The sequence below is a fragment of the Dama dama genome, chromosome 5 (genome assembly GCF_033118175.1).
Source record: "Dama dama isolate Ldn47 chromosome 5, ASM3311817v1, whole genome shotgun sequence".
In the NCBI taxonomy this organism is placed as follows: Eukaryota; Metazoa; Chordata; class Mammalia; order Artiodactyla; family Cervidae; genus Dama; species Dama dama.
This window is the reverse complement of record NC_083685.1, coordinates 79,268,100-79,281,770: the sequence shown is the minus strand read 5'-3', so window position 1 is coordinate 79,281,770 and position 13,671 is coordinate 79,268,100. Positions and strand designations below refer to the sequence as shown.

At 43.0% G+C, this 13,671-nt stretch overlaps 1 protein-coding gene across 1 annotated transcript in view; it reads right to left on the bottom strand.

Moving 5' to 3' along the window:
• The window catches only part of DYNLL2 (dynein light chain LC8-type 2), an 86,291-nt gene that overhangs the window by 55,825 nt on the left and 16,795 nt on the right, over nt 1–13,671 (bottom strand). The gene's annotated exons all lie outside the window — the stretch shown is intronic.

Below are 13,671 nucleotides of genomic sequence, written 5' to 3'. Positions count from 1 at the left end.
CATTACAAAGGTGTGTTTTATGTGTGTTATCTCTAATCTTCAAGGTAGGCACTCTTCACTTCATTTTACACATAAACTGAAGTTCATAAGAGGTGAAGTGAATGGCCGAAGGCCAAAGCTAGTGTGTACCTGAGACGAGTCTACGGAGATGGAGCCTGTTTGCATTCTGAGGGAATAGTCAGGGTGTTACCATCCCAAAATCCAGACAACCAGGGTCAGCTGGAGGGAGTCTGAGCCCCTGAAAGTGGTCTCTGTCTTCTTAGATCCTTTCCTTCCAGGCCTTCCCTGTGGCTGACACACGGGCCAGGAAACACACTGACGTCTCTCTGTCTTCCTTCAACATGTGAAATCCAGGCTCCTCTGCCGTATCTTCAGGACAGTTTAGGTCATGCTGCTTTAACAAATAAACCCCAGATCTCATGGTCAGCATGGGAGTGTGGGCAAGATCTGCTCATCGTCATTCCTCAGGAATCCAGGCTAAATGAGACTTTATTCAGCTGAGGGACAGGAGATTGGCAACTCAAGCCCTGGCTCCTAAAGTTTCCACCTGGAGGAGACATATGTCAATTTCACTCACATTTCATCAGCAACAGCAAGTCTCCTGGTCCACCTACCTCACAAATATCTGGTGACTAGCACTGTGGGTACCCCAGTCAGAGGTACTGCCTCCACTTGCCTGCCCACTTCTCTACCACCCTACAACCCCACTGGTGGGATACAGCGTTTTTGTACTCTCTTCCCCTCCCCCAAGGCCATGAGGGGCACTTGACTTTGCTACAGAGTCCACAAGATTTTATTCAGTCACTGGAGTGCCACATGCTTTGTCAGGGCATCAACCTTGGGCGGGAATTGCAGAGAATCCTGGGAAAGTCTCTCTGTCCCTGTCTCTGGGCTAAAAGCACCACAGTAAGACAGAGATTTCTCCCAATCCTCCTGTAGGGCCTGGACTTTCTCCTGCAGCATTAGCTGCTTTTGTACAGTAAGGCAGAATTTAGGCCAAACTGGAAATCAAGGCTGTGGATAAGAAGCACTCCCCCTCGGAGTGCAACTCAAGGAAGAGCCACAAATCTACCAAAAGGAGTGCTGACTGGTGGTCCCCTGAGGGCTCTGTCTCAAGGACCCCAGGAAACAGCTTCCTTTTCCCACTTGCCCCCCAAGCCAGCCATACATAGTCGGAGAAGTTGCCCCCTGAGGACTAGTATCTGAGGGAGCAGCAAAGCACACCCTTCTCGTCTCCGAGTACGGGATCTTCTCTTCTTAACTTCCACCCTCCCTGAGGCTCCCACCACTGAAGATCCTTCCTGTATTTAAGGCTTCCAAGATTCCAATAAATATTTTCCAGGAAAACTAAAAGCCACATATTCTTCCTATCTTGACCAAGATGCTCTGGACCTCTAGTAACAAGAACTTGTCTAAACTATCTTGGGCAGAAAAGAGTAATTTACTGTGAGGACACAGATCTGTATCTCAGAACTCACCAGCTGGGCTTCCCAGGGGTGGAGAGTAAAGAGGCTTGTCTCTCAGATTGTCTTTCTCTGCGGCACTTCACTGAATACCAACCGGGTACCAGGTACCACAGAAGCTCTGTGACTAGTCAAACACAAATGAGACAAGGTCTGTTCCTTCAGGAAGTTACTGCCTGAATGGAATGATAAGACATAACACATAAAAGAGAGCAAAGGTGGGAGGTGTTACAGGGGAGTAGGCATTGACCACGCAGAGATGGAGAAGGACAATCCAGGGGCTGGGCGCAGAGGGGCAAAGCCATGGTGCCCTTGGCTAAATTATGGAGACAGTGAACATGGGTCGTGAGAAACAGGCTGGAAAAATAGGTTAGGATGAGATCACGGAGGGCTTGGGTGCCAGGAATATAAATTTAGCTTTTATCTAGGAAAAAAAATCAGAAGACACAGAAGGTCTGATTACAGCAGAGTGGTGGGATCAGACATGGACCCATCTGTCTTTGACCTGAGGGAGGGTGGGGACAAATGACTGTGGAAGTAGGGAGGCTTTCGGAGCAGCACAGAGAAGGAGGAACTGACCAGCCGATTGAGAAGCAAGCTGGGTGGGAAGAGCAGTCAACAGCACCTGCGAGCTCCCACACACAGACACCAACACACAGATGTCCCTTTCAGGCATCCATCAGCCCAGAGGGCCAGAGAGAAGGGGCCCAGGCCAGGGCCTCTGTCTGGAGAGGGTGGTGGGACCATCAGGCAGAATCCAGACCATGAGCACCTCCACGGGGCAGCAGGAACCGGCGTGGGGATGGACAGTTGATGGTGGTGAACACAGATGTACCTCATCAGAATCACACATGCATTCATACACCACACACGGCACATGAGGCAGTGACTACAGGAAGAGCTGAGAATCAGGCAAACTCTGGCTCAAGTCCTGGCTCTGCCTTTTGCTAGCTGTGAGATCTTATGTGACTCTCTCGGTGTCTCTGAGCCTCAGTTTTCTCATCTGTAAAATGTTGATAGTAAGATCTATCTCCCGCCTTGCTGTGAGGATTAAAGTGAAATAATAGTAACTATTGATAGACTAATCCTAAAAAAACAGTACACATTCTTGCTCTCCTGTATTTATGCTCTGGCAATGTGACCTTGTAGCTCCTCTCAAAAAGAGGTGGAGTCTATTTCTTGAGCTCTTGACTCTAGTTCGTAACTTACTTTGGCCAAAGGGATGACAGCAAAAGTGATGCTAGAATAGACTTGAATCATGGGGCCTTGCTCTTGCGTGTTCTTGGTACCCAGACGCCCTACGAACGAGGCCAGGTTCGCCTGCTAGATGATGAGACACGTGGCCCAGTTGCCTCCACCACTCCAGCCAACAGCCACCAAATGCCCAGGAAGCAGAGTGTCAGGCTGACTCATAGCTGACTAACAGGTCCATGGGTTAGCCCAGCCAAGACAGCAGGCCTGCCCAGCCCAAACCACCAACTTGCCAAATCATGAGCAAATAAATGGTCACGTCACTACATTTTGGGTGGTTTGTTACGCAGCAAAATCTAACTGATAGACTTGTGCTCCTGCCCAAGATGAAGTAGCAGGGATCAGATTTATCTTCCTGCTTGTAACAGCCAAAATAATTAAGCAAGACTCTGGACATTGGGTGGGTATTAAAGGATGGTGATCCCCAAAAGACAGGAAAAACAAATGATGGGAGCCCGCAGATCACCCCAGCTTACTATCCAGGCTTCAGTTCAGACGAGGGGACCCAGATGGAGCCTGAGCTGAGGAGACATAGCTGAGAGCCTGGAGAGACAAGGAGGGTGGAATTCTCCGAACAGAGAACTGGAGAGGGGAGAGCTGCTCACAGAGAGAACCCTGGAGACCTGCAGAGGCTCCCCCTCGAGTATTCAGCAGGGTACTTATCAGTGCACGCATGTCAGGAAACTACCTGGGGCCCGGGAGAGACCCATTTGAAAAAAATGAGAGGATGGTGCTCTGTACTCACCCAGAGCCAGAAATGGAGGCTGCTGTCCGCAGCCAGACCATAAAAACTCAACCCACAGCGCACTGAATAGAGTACTCAGGAAGGTCATGCCTCAGTAGTGGGGGAAAACCCATCCTAGACAGAACACTCCTCCAAACTTGCCTGATAAAGGCAAGATCCCAAATGATCAGACTGTGTCCAAGTAACTTCACTGTATCCCAGAAAATCTGATACCAAACCTAAAACTTACGGAGTGTTCATTATGTTCCAGCAACTTTACACATACATAAACATTTTACATGTATTACTACATGTCTATTACTTTATTTATTAACACTCTTTCAAACAGGTTTTTATCCCCACTGTACAGATGATAGAGCCTAAGATAACACACATAAAGTGCCTGGTGTGTTCAATAAATGCTATTTCTCTCAACTCCTCAACCTCACTCCCTGCCTGCAACCATCAACAACCAAATCGTTTTTCCCAAATTGCACATGTAGCTCAAAGAAATTATGGATTTTAAAAGCCAAATAAATACTCTAGCCTTCAGGAGGAACGGGCTCCTGGCGGGGGTCCTGGAGAAAGTCCTTAATGAAGAGTTAGGAGTCCTAGTTTCTGGGTACTACCACTATCTTGCAAGGTGATCTTCAGTCAGCCCTCACCTCTCTGAGGCCGATTCACCCACCTGCGACGGGGGAGGGGTGATTCCTCAAAGCAACCGTGTCGTTGCACAGGCCCAGATGCCTCCGTCACACTCAGCCTAGTATTCTGATGCGGAGGATGGCAGAGTTGGAAAAGTAGAGTGGTATCTGCCATAGTTGGAATATGTTGCACGTACACACACACACACACACACACACACATACACGGAGCCTCTTGTCGAGCGGTATCTGCCATAGTTGGAACATGTGCACGTACACACACACACACACACACGGAGCCTCTTGTTGAGTGGTATCTGCCATAGTTGGAATATGTGCGCGTACACACACACACACACACACACACACACACACACACGGAGCCTCTTGTCGAGTGGTATCTGCCATAGTTGGAATATGTGTGCATACACACACACACACACACACACACACACACACGGAGCCTCTTGTCGAGCGGTATCTGCCATAGTTGGAACATGTGAGCGAACACATACACGCACACACACGCGCGCGCGCGGAGCCTCTTGTCCAGCCTCTCCCCAGCCTTCTTCCCCATGAAGTAGCTCTTCCTGGTCCGCCCCAGTGCAGCATTACCGCCTTCCACCAGAAGATGGTGCTGCTTCTCCGCGCACTTTCAACCGCATTTCTTATGTGCGAGCGCAGAAGATAACGGTATTCCTCTCCAGAAAACCACACTCCAGTCACAAGCAACCAAGGACAATTGGAAATTAGAAGGGACTTGGGACCTTTCTGGAAGGAAACTAAATATTATCAGAATGTGCCAGGCACTGTGCCAGCTACTTTACAACCCTTCTTTTAAAAACCAGGCATGCTAATGCTCAGAGACAATAAAAGGAAGAAGCAGGTGCTTAGTAAATGTTGATTTTATTTCCACATCTTTGTAGCCTTCATTACATAGGACATTTGATTGATGATCAAGTATTGATTGGTTGACTGAGTTGTAACTGCTGATAGAGAATCAAAAGCGAAGCTAGTGAAGCAGGACCAAAGAGAGTCCAAATTCAGTCCAAAACTACTATTTCTAGATATAAAATGATGCCCAGAAAGAAATGAGAAGACAATAATGTGACTGACACAAAGCAGGTTTTCATCAAACATCTACTGAATTAGTAGATGAAGTGCTTTTACCCACATCATCCCTTACTCCATTAGGCAATAGTTTTTTATCCCCACTTTACAGATGGAAAAACTGAGGCTGACACAAGGAACCTGGCCAAGTCACAAGTGTCTTCAAAGCACTTTGAGGGATTTCCCTGGGGGTCCAGTGGCTAAAACTCTGTGCTCCCAAAGCAGGGTACTCTGTTTCTATCCCCTGTCAGAGAACTAAATCCCACATGCTGCAACTAAGACCCAGTGCAGGCAGATAAATAAATAATTTTTTTTTTCAAAAGGCACATTGAGACCTGCTCCTAAGAATAATGTTTGTAAATGATTTCTATTGATCATGACATGTTGTCAAGCACTTTCATATGCACTCTTTCATTTATTTTAATCCTCATAAGAACCATAAGGAGTACATATTACTATTACAATTTTACAGATGAGGAAACTGAGGCTTAGCAAGGTTGTCTGCCCAAGGACACACAACTGCTGAGGGTCAGATCTGAAAATGAGGTCCCTAGTCTCTGAGTCTACCCTTCATCAGTAGGGGATGTTCTTGCCGGTACAAGAATTCACCAGAATAATTTTTCACTTTGTTTTTTATTGTTAACTTTCTTCCCAGCTTTACTGAGATATAATTGACATAACATTGTGTGAGCTTAGGGTTTCCTGGGTGGCTCACTGGTGAAGAATTCACCTGCCAATACAGGAGACACAGGTTCGATCCCTGGTCCAGGAGGATCCCACGTGCCAAGGGGTAACTAAGCCCATGTGCCACAACTACTGCGCCTGTGCAACAACTGAGCCCACATGTCAACAGCCCAAGCTCCACAACAAGAGGAGACATCGCAATGAGAAGCCCGTGCATAGCTAGAGAGTAGCCTTTGCTCTCCACAGCCAGAGAAAAGCCCATGCAGCAACGAAGGCCCAGCACAGCCATAAGCAAATAAATAAAATTATTTTTAAAAAACAACATCGTCTGAGTTTAAGATGCACAATGTGATGATTTGATACCACGACATATTGCGAAATGCTTACCACAGTAAGGTTAGTCTTCCACCTCTCATAGTTACCAGTTTGTTGTTGTTATGGTGAGAACATTAAAGCTTTATCGTCATAACAACTTTTAACTATACAAGATAGTATTGTCAACTACAGTCACTACACTGTACCTTAGACCCCCAGAACTTACTCGTCTTTATTTGGAAGTTCGTACCCTCTGACCGACATCTCCCCAGGTCCCCCACCCCGCAAGCCCTTGGCCACCTTCATTCTACTCTCTGTTTCTCTGAGTTCAGTGTTTCTAGATTCCACATATAAGTGAGCTCATACAATATTTGTTTTTCTCTGTCTGACATTTCACTTAGCACAATGCCTTCAAGGGCTATTCATATTGTCACAAAAGCTTTTTTTTTTTTAATGAATGGGCACTTTAAAACTAATAGCTGCCTCCCAATTTCAGAGCCCTTGTTTATATTTTCCGATGGCTTCAGCCACTTTAATTATTCAGAGCCAACGAGAGAAAAAAAGAGAGAGAGAGAGATCTAATACCTAAATGATGCACTCATACCACGTGAAAGTCAAATGGTTCCAAGATACATTGTTAGAAGGGAAGATTTATAGGGGTTTAAATCAAGGCAAGGCTGGGGAGGAGTGAGTGAGCTGCCTGGCACTCCCCAGGGCAGCATGCCCCGTGCTGTGGCTGGTGGGTACTGGTGTCTGTCGGAAAGTGTGACTTGGATGTAGAAAGAAAACAGTAACATTAGTGTCACTCATTTGAATTTTAGAAATTTTGTAATTCTGTTTGTATTTAATTTGTAAATTTGCTTTTGGTTTCATAGTCACATAAGAGCTATAAGCATACAATTATACCTAGGTTCATGTTTCTACATGCTTAAATAATATTATAATGACATTAACTTGTCAACACAGAGTCCCTGGGAGTATTTTTCCCTTTAAAAGGATTGTGCACACAGTCAGGTTAGACCTGACTTCCACACTTCCTGCCATCTAAGGCAGGGCCGGAGCCACGGATATCTTTTTTCTCTGGTTGGAAAGGAGCTCTCTCCCTAGAGAACGGGCAAGAGTTCACTCCCAGGCCAGATGCAGGGCAGAGCGGAGGCAACCCCTTCTCTCCTCCCCAGCTCTTCCCTGCCGGTGGGCGCAGGGACAGGGAGCGTTTACTTTGAGGCTAAGAGGAGGGTCCTGGCAGAAGCTTGGCAGCTCTCACCTGGTTCAGTCAGGAAGGCAAGAGGGTGGTGGACCTTAAAATTAGGGTTAAGTGGATTTGCGTTCCTCACACCTGACTCACTAGTAAAACAACTGGGATTCACCTCCAGGCAAATGAAGGTGGCAACAGTTAGGTCCAAGTTCTTATTGTTGGTTTCCTTTAGAATTTTACTAAACTCTTCAAAAACCATAACAATAATTTACGCTGATTGCATTCAATGAGACAACTGTATAATATTCCCCTAAAAAAAGAATAAGTGATTCATCTCTTCCCCACCTCCCCAATACTAGCTACTCAATGTGATTCTCTACCCACGTCACCATACTCACACAGCCATTTCCAAACACACACATCCTGCTTAGAGGGTGCTTTGGTCATTGTTTGACAACATAGGATCATGCCACTTGCTTATCTCCCCTAACATCATCTTAAATTTTCAGGTCAAAGGATAGACCCTCAGCTCATTCTCCTTGAAGAGCTACATGACATTGCAGAATATGGATGGGACACAATTTGCTCACCCACTGCCTTGAGGATTGACAGGTTGTTTCAAAGTTTTCCTTCCTGACCATTTCGAGAAAGGCTGCAAATAACCATCCTTGGACATATGGCTTTCTCTTTCACACTCCTTTCTGATGGATCCTAGAAGTGAGCTAGGTCAATATCCATGGGTCACTCTTCTTTGCTTCAGCAGTTATTCCCCACATTATCATTCATGTGTCCTTTTCTCAGATCTGCACTCAGCTTCTGCTATGTGCAGAGCACTGCGTTAGATGAGCAAATGAGACAGGGCTCGGCTCTCAGGCGTATGAATACTGAGGAGGATTTACACAGCTGGCATAGACTAGTTACATAAGCAATTATTAGAGATGTGCTAGTTACATAGTATATAACCAGTACTTACATTTATACAACAGACAAAGTGGCAACGCCCTAATGGAGGTAAATACAGGTAAAGGGCTGAGGGACTATATAGATATATGTGTCCTCTTACTCCAGGGCAGCCAGAGGGTGGGCGTGACCTGAGGGGGCTCTGCCCAGCATGGGCAAGTGCTGGGGCCTTTCCCCTGGGTTCACCCTTCTCCTCGTCCCTGGTTGCCCACAAGAGACAACCAGTGGAACTGGAGGACAGCTTTCCCACTCACACTAACCACCATTTATCACAGTGGCCCTTCTACATGTCAAACATCTCACCTATATTCCCCTATGCACACGAATCCTTACAAACCCACTGCATTCATCAGCTATTGTGTTGTGTTTGTGTGAGGAGCTCAGTCATGTCCAACTCTGCGACCCCATGGACTGTAGCTCGCCAGGCTCCACTGTCCGTGGAATTCTCCAGGCAAGAATACTGGAGTGGGTAGCCATGCCCTTCTCCAGGGGATCCTATTGACCCAGGAATCTGCATTGCAGGCGGATTCTTTACCATCTGAGCCACCAAGGAAGTTCTCATTAGCTATTACTATGTAACAAATTACTTCAAAATTTAGTGGCATAAGCAATAAACTTCTGTTATCTCACGGGTTTTATGTGGCCTTTTCGGTCCAACTTCTTTCACTTAGAATAACATTATCAAGGTTCATCCATGTTATACACATGAATCCATATTCCATTGCTTTTTATGGCCAAAAAAAATGCATGGTATGGATATACCACTTTCCTTCATCCATACATCAGTTAACAGACATTCTGTTAAAGCTGCCTTCAGTTCAGTTCAGTTCAGTTCAGTCGCTCAGTCATGTCCGACTCTTTGCGACCCCATGAATCGCAGCACGCCAGGCCTCCCTGTCCATCACCAACTCCCGGAGTTTACTCAAACTCATGTCCATTGAGTCGGTGATACCATCCAGCCATCTCATCCTCTGTCGTCCCCTTCTCCTCCTGCCCCCAATCCTTCCAAGCATAAGGGTCTTTTCCAATGAGTCAACTCTTCGCATGAGGTGGCCAAAGTATTGGAGTTTCAGCTTCAACATCAGTCCTTCCAATGAACACCCAGGACTGATCTCCTTTAGGATGGACTGGTTGCATCTCCTTGCAGTCCAAGGGACTCTCAAGAGTCTTCTCCAACACCACAGTTCAAAAGCATCAATTTTTCGGTGCTCAGCTTTCTTTATAGTCCAACTCTCATATCCATACATGACCACTGGAAAAACCATAGCTTTGACTAGACAGACCTTTGTTGACAAAGTAATGTCTCTGCTTTTTAATACGCTGTCTAGGTTGGTCATAACTTTCCTTGCAAGGAGTAAGCGTCTTTTAAATTCATGGCTGCAATCACCATCTGCAGTGAGTTTGAAAAGAAATGCAAAAAAGCAAAATGGCTGTCTGAGGAGGCCTTACAAATAGTTGTGAAAAGAAGAGAAGTGAAAAGCAAAGGAGAAAAGGAAAGATATTCCAATTTGAATGCAGAGTTGCAAAGGATACCAAGGAGAGATAAGAAAGCCTTCCTCAGCCATCAATGCAAAGAAATAGAGGAAAGTTGCCTTAGATATTATCAAACTAAGTCTGCAGCAAGTCAGACAGAGAAAGGCAAATATATATCACTTATATGTGAAATCTAAAAGAAATTGATGCAAATCAACAAAGCAGAAACAGACTCACAGATAAAGAAAACAAACTTCTGGTTACTAAAGAACAAAGGTAGGGAGAGGATAAATTCGGAGTTTGGGATTAACATATACACACTAATGTGTACGAAATAATCAACAAGGACCTACTATATAGCAGAGGGAATTCTACTCAACATTCTATAATAATCTGGGACTTGCCTGGCAATCCAGTGGTTGAGACTCTGTGCTTCCACTGCAGGGGGCACAGGTTTGATTTCTGATCAGGGAACTAAAAGCCCACATGCCCTTTGGCAAATGTGTGTGTATGTATATGTAGGTATATATATACGCACACACACATAAATGTATATATTCTGTAATAACCTATATGGGAAAAGAACCTGAAAAAGAATGATATATGTGTATGTATAACTGACAACTTTGTTGTACATCTGAAACTAGCACAATATTGTAAATCAACTATACCCCAATATAAATAAAAATTCATCGGGTAGAGAGGGAGGTGGGAGGGGGGATCGGGATGGGGAATACATGTAAATCCATGGCTGATTCATGTCAATTATGACAAAAACCACTACAATATTGTAAAGTAATTAGCCACCAACTAATAAAAATAAATGGAAAAAATAAATAAATTAAAAAAATAAAATAAAAATTCAATTCAATTGAAATTCAATTCAATTGAAAATACTAAAAACCTCGAATAGCCAAAGTAATCTTGAGAAAGAAGAATGGAACTGGAGGAATCAACCTGCTCTTGAGAAAGAAGAATGGAACTGGAGGAATCATCCTGCCTGACTTCAGACTATACTACAAAGCCACAGTCATCAAGACAGTATGGTACTGGCACAAAGACAGAAATATAGATCAATGGAACAGAATAGAAAGCCCAGAGATAAATCCACGAACCCATGGACACCTTATCTTTGACAAAGGAGGCAAGGATATACAATGGAAAAAAGACAACCTCTTTAACAAGTGGTGCTGGGAAAACTGGTCAACCACTTGTAAAAGAATGAAACTAGAACACTTTCTAACACCATACACAAAAATAAACTCAAAATGGATTAAAGATCTAAATGTAAGACCAGAAACTATAAAACTCCTAGAGGAGAACATAGGCAAAGCACTCTCTGACATAAATCATAGCAGGATCCTCTATGACCCACCTCCCAGAATATTGGAAATAAAAGCAAAAATAAACAAATGGGACCTAATGAAACTTAAAAGCTTTTGCACAACAAGGGAAACTATAAGCAAGGTGAAAAGACAGCCCTCAGATTGGGAGAAAATAATAGCAAATGAAGCAACAGACAAAGGATTAATCTCAAAAATATACAAGCAACTCCTGCAGCTCAATTCCAGAAAAATAAATGACCCAATCAAGAAATGGGACAAAGAACTAAACAGACATTTCTCCAAAGAAGACATACGGATGACTAACAAACACATGAAAAGATGCTCAACATCACTCATTATCAGAGAAATGCAAATCAAAACCACAATGAGGTACCATTACACGCCAGTCAGGATGGCTGCTATCCAAAAGTCTACAAGCAATAAATGCTGGAGAAGGTGTGGAGAAAAGGGAACCCTCTTACACTGTTGGTGGGAATGCAAACTAGTACAGCTGCTATGGAGAACAGTGTGGAGATTTCTTTAAAAACTGGAATTAGAACTGCCATATGACCCAGCAATCCCACTTCTGGGCATACACACCGAGGAAACCAGATCTGAAAGAGACACGTGCACCCCAATGTTCATCACAGCACTATTTATAATAGCCAGGACATGGAAGCAACCTAGATGCCCATCAGCAGACGAATGGATAAGGAAGCTGTGGTACATATACACCATGGAATATTACTCAGCCATTAAAAAGAATTCATTTGAATCAGTTCTAATGAGATGGATGAAACTGGAGCCCATTATACAGAGTGAAGTAAGCCAGAAAGATAAAGACCAATACAGTATACTAACGCATATATACGGAATTTAGAAAGATGGTAACGATAACCCTATATGCAAAACAGAAAAAGAGACACAGATATACAGAACAGACTTTTGGACTCTGTGGGAGAAGGCGAGGGTGGGATGTTTCAAGAGAACAGCATCAAAACATGTATATTATCTAGGGTGAAACAGATCACCAGCCCAGGCTGGATGCATGAGACAAGTGCTCGGGGCTGGTGCACCGGGAAGACCCAGAGGAATAGGGTGGAGAGGGAGGCGGGAGAGGGGATCGGGATGGGGAATACATGTAAATCCATGGCTGATTCATGTCAATGTATGACAAAAACCACTAAAATACTGTAAAGTAATTAGCCTCCGACTAATAAAAATAAATGAAAAGAAAACCACTACAATATTATAAAGTAATTAGCCACCAACTAATAAAAATAAATGGAAAAAAAAATAAATTAAAAAAATAAAATAAAATAAAAATTCAATTAAAACAAAAGAAAAATTTAAGCAAGCAAAACACCTAAAAATATTCTGAAGAAGAATAATGGCAAGTAACTCTCTCTACTGGATAGTAAAATATTTTTTTAAATCTATGATAATTAATGTTGTTGACATGTTAAATAAATATATAAATGCAACAGAATAAAAATTCTACATTACTCCCATGTAAAAAGTACTATTATAATAGCACAGAAAAAGGAAATAGACATAAACTAATAAAATATATATAGAATCTATATGCTGAAAATTACAGAACACTTATGGGGAAAAAAATCAAAGAAGTCCAAAAAAAATAGAAATACCAGGTTCGTGGATCGGAAAACTCAGCATTGTTAAGGTGTCAATTGTCTTCAAATTGATCTATGAATTCAATGCAATTCAAACAAAAATCCCAGAAAGATATTTTATAAGTATTAACAACATGATTTTTTAACATGATTCTTAAATTTATATGCAAAGGCAAAGAGACTAGAATACCCAAATTAATTCTGAAAAGGAATAACCTTGGAGGATTTACATTACCAAGTTCAAGACCTACTATAAAGCTACAGTACAATGTTGGCATACAGATAGACAAATGGATGGAATAAAACACAAAGTCCAGAAATAAAGATATGGCCAATTGAATGTCTACAAAGCTGCAAAAGCAATTTAATGGAGAAGAGAGTCTTTTAAAAAATGATAATGAAACAATTGGAAGGGACAACAACATACAAAGGGAGGGGAGAAAGGGAGGGAGGGAGGGAAGAGAAATAAACCAGGATCCATACCTCATATTACATATAAAGTTAATTCCAAGTGGATTATAGATCTATATGTAAAACTCTAAAACTTATAGAAAGAAAAAAAAATAGGAGGAAACCTTTGTTACTTTGGGTTAAGCAAAGTGTCCTTAGATACACCAAAACACTATGCAAAAAAGAAAAAAAATTAGACTTCTCAAAATGTTTTAAATGTTTTCTCTATGAAAGACAAGAGAATAAAAAAACAAGTCAGACACTAAGAGAAAATATTTGCAAGTCACATATTTGACAATGGACTTGAATCCAGAACACATAAGAAATTTTTAAAACTCAACAATGAGAAAACAAACAGCCCATTAAAAAGATGAACAAAGGTATACAGGTAACAAATAAGCACATGAAAAGATGCTCAATATCTTTTACCATTTGGGAAATAT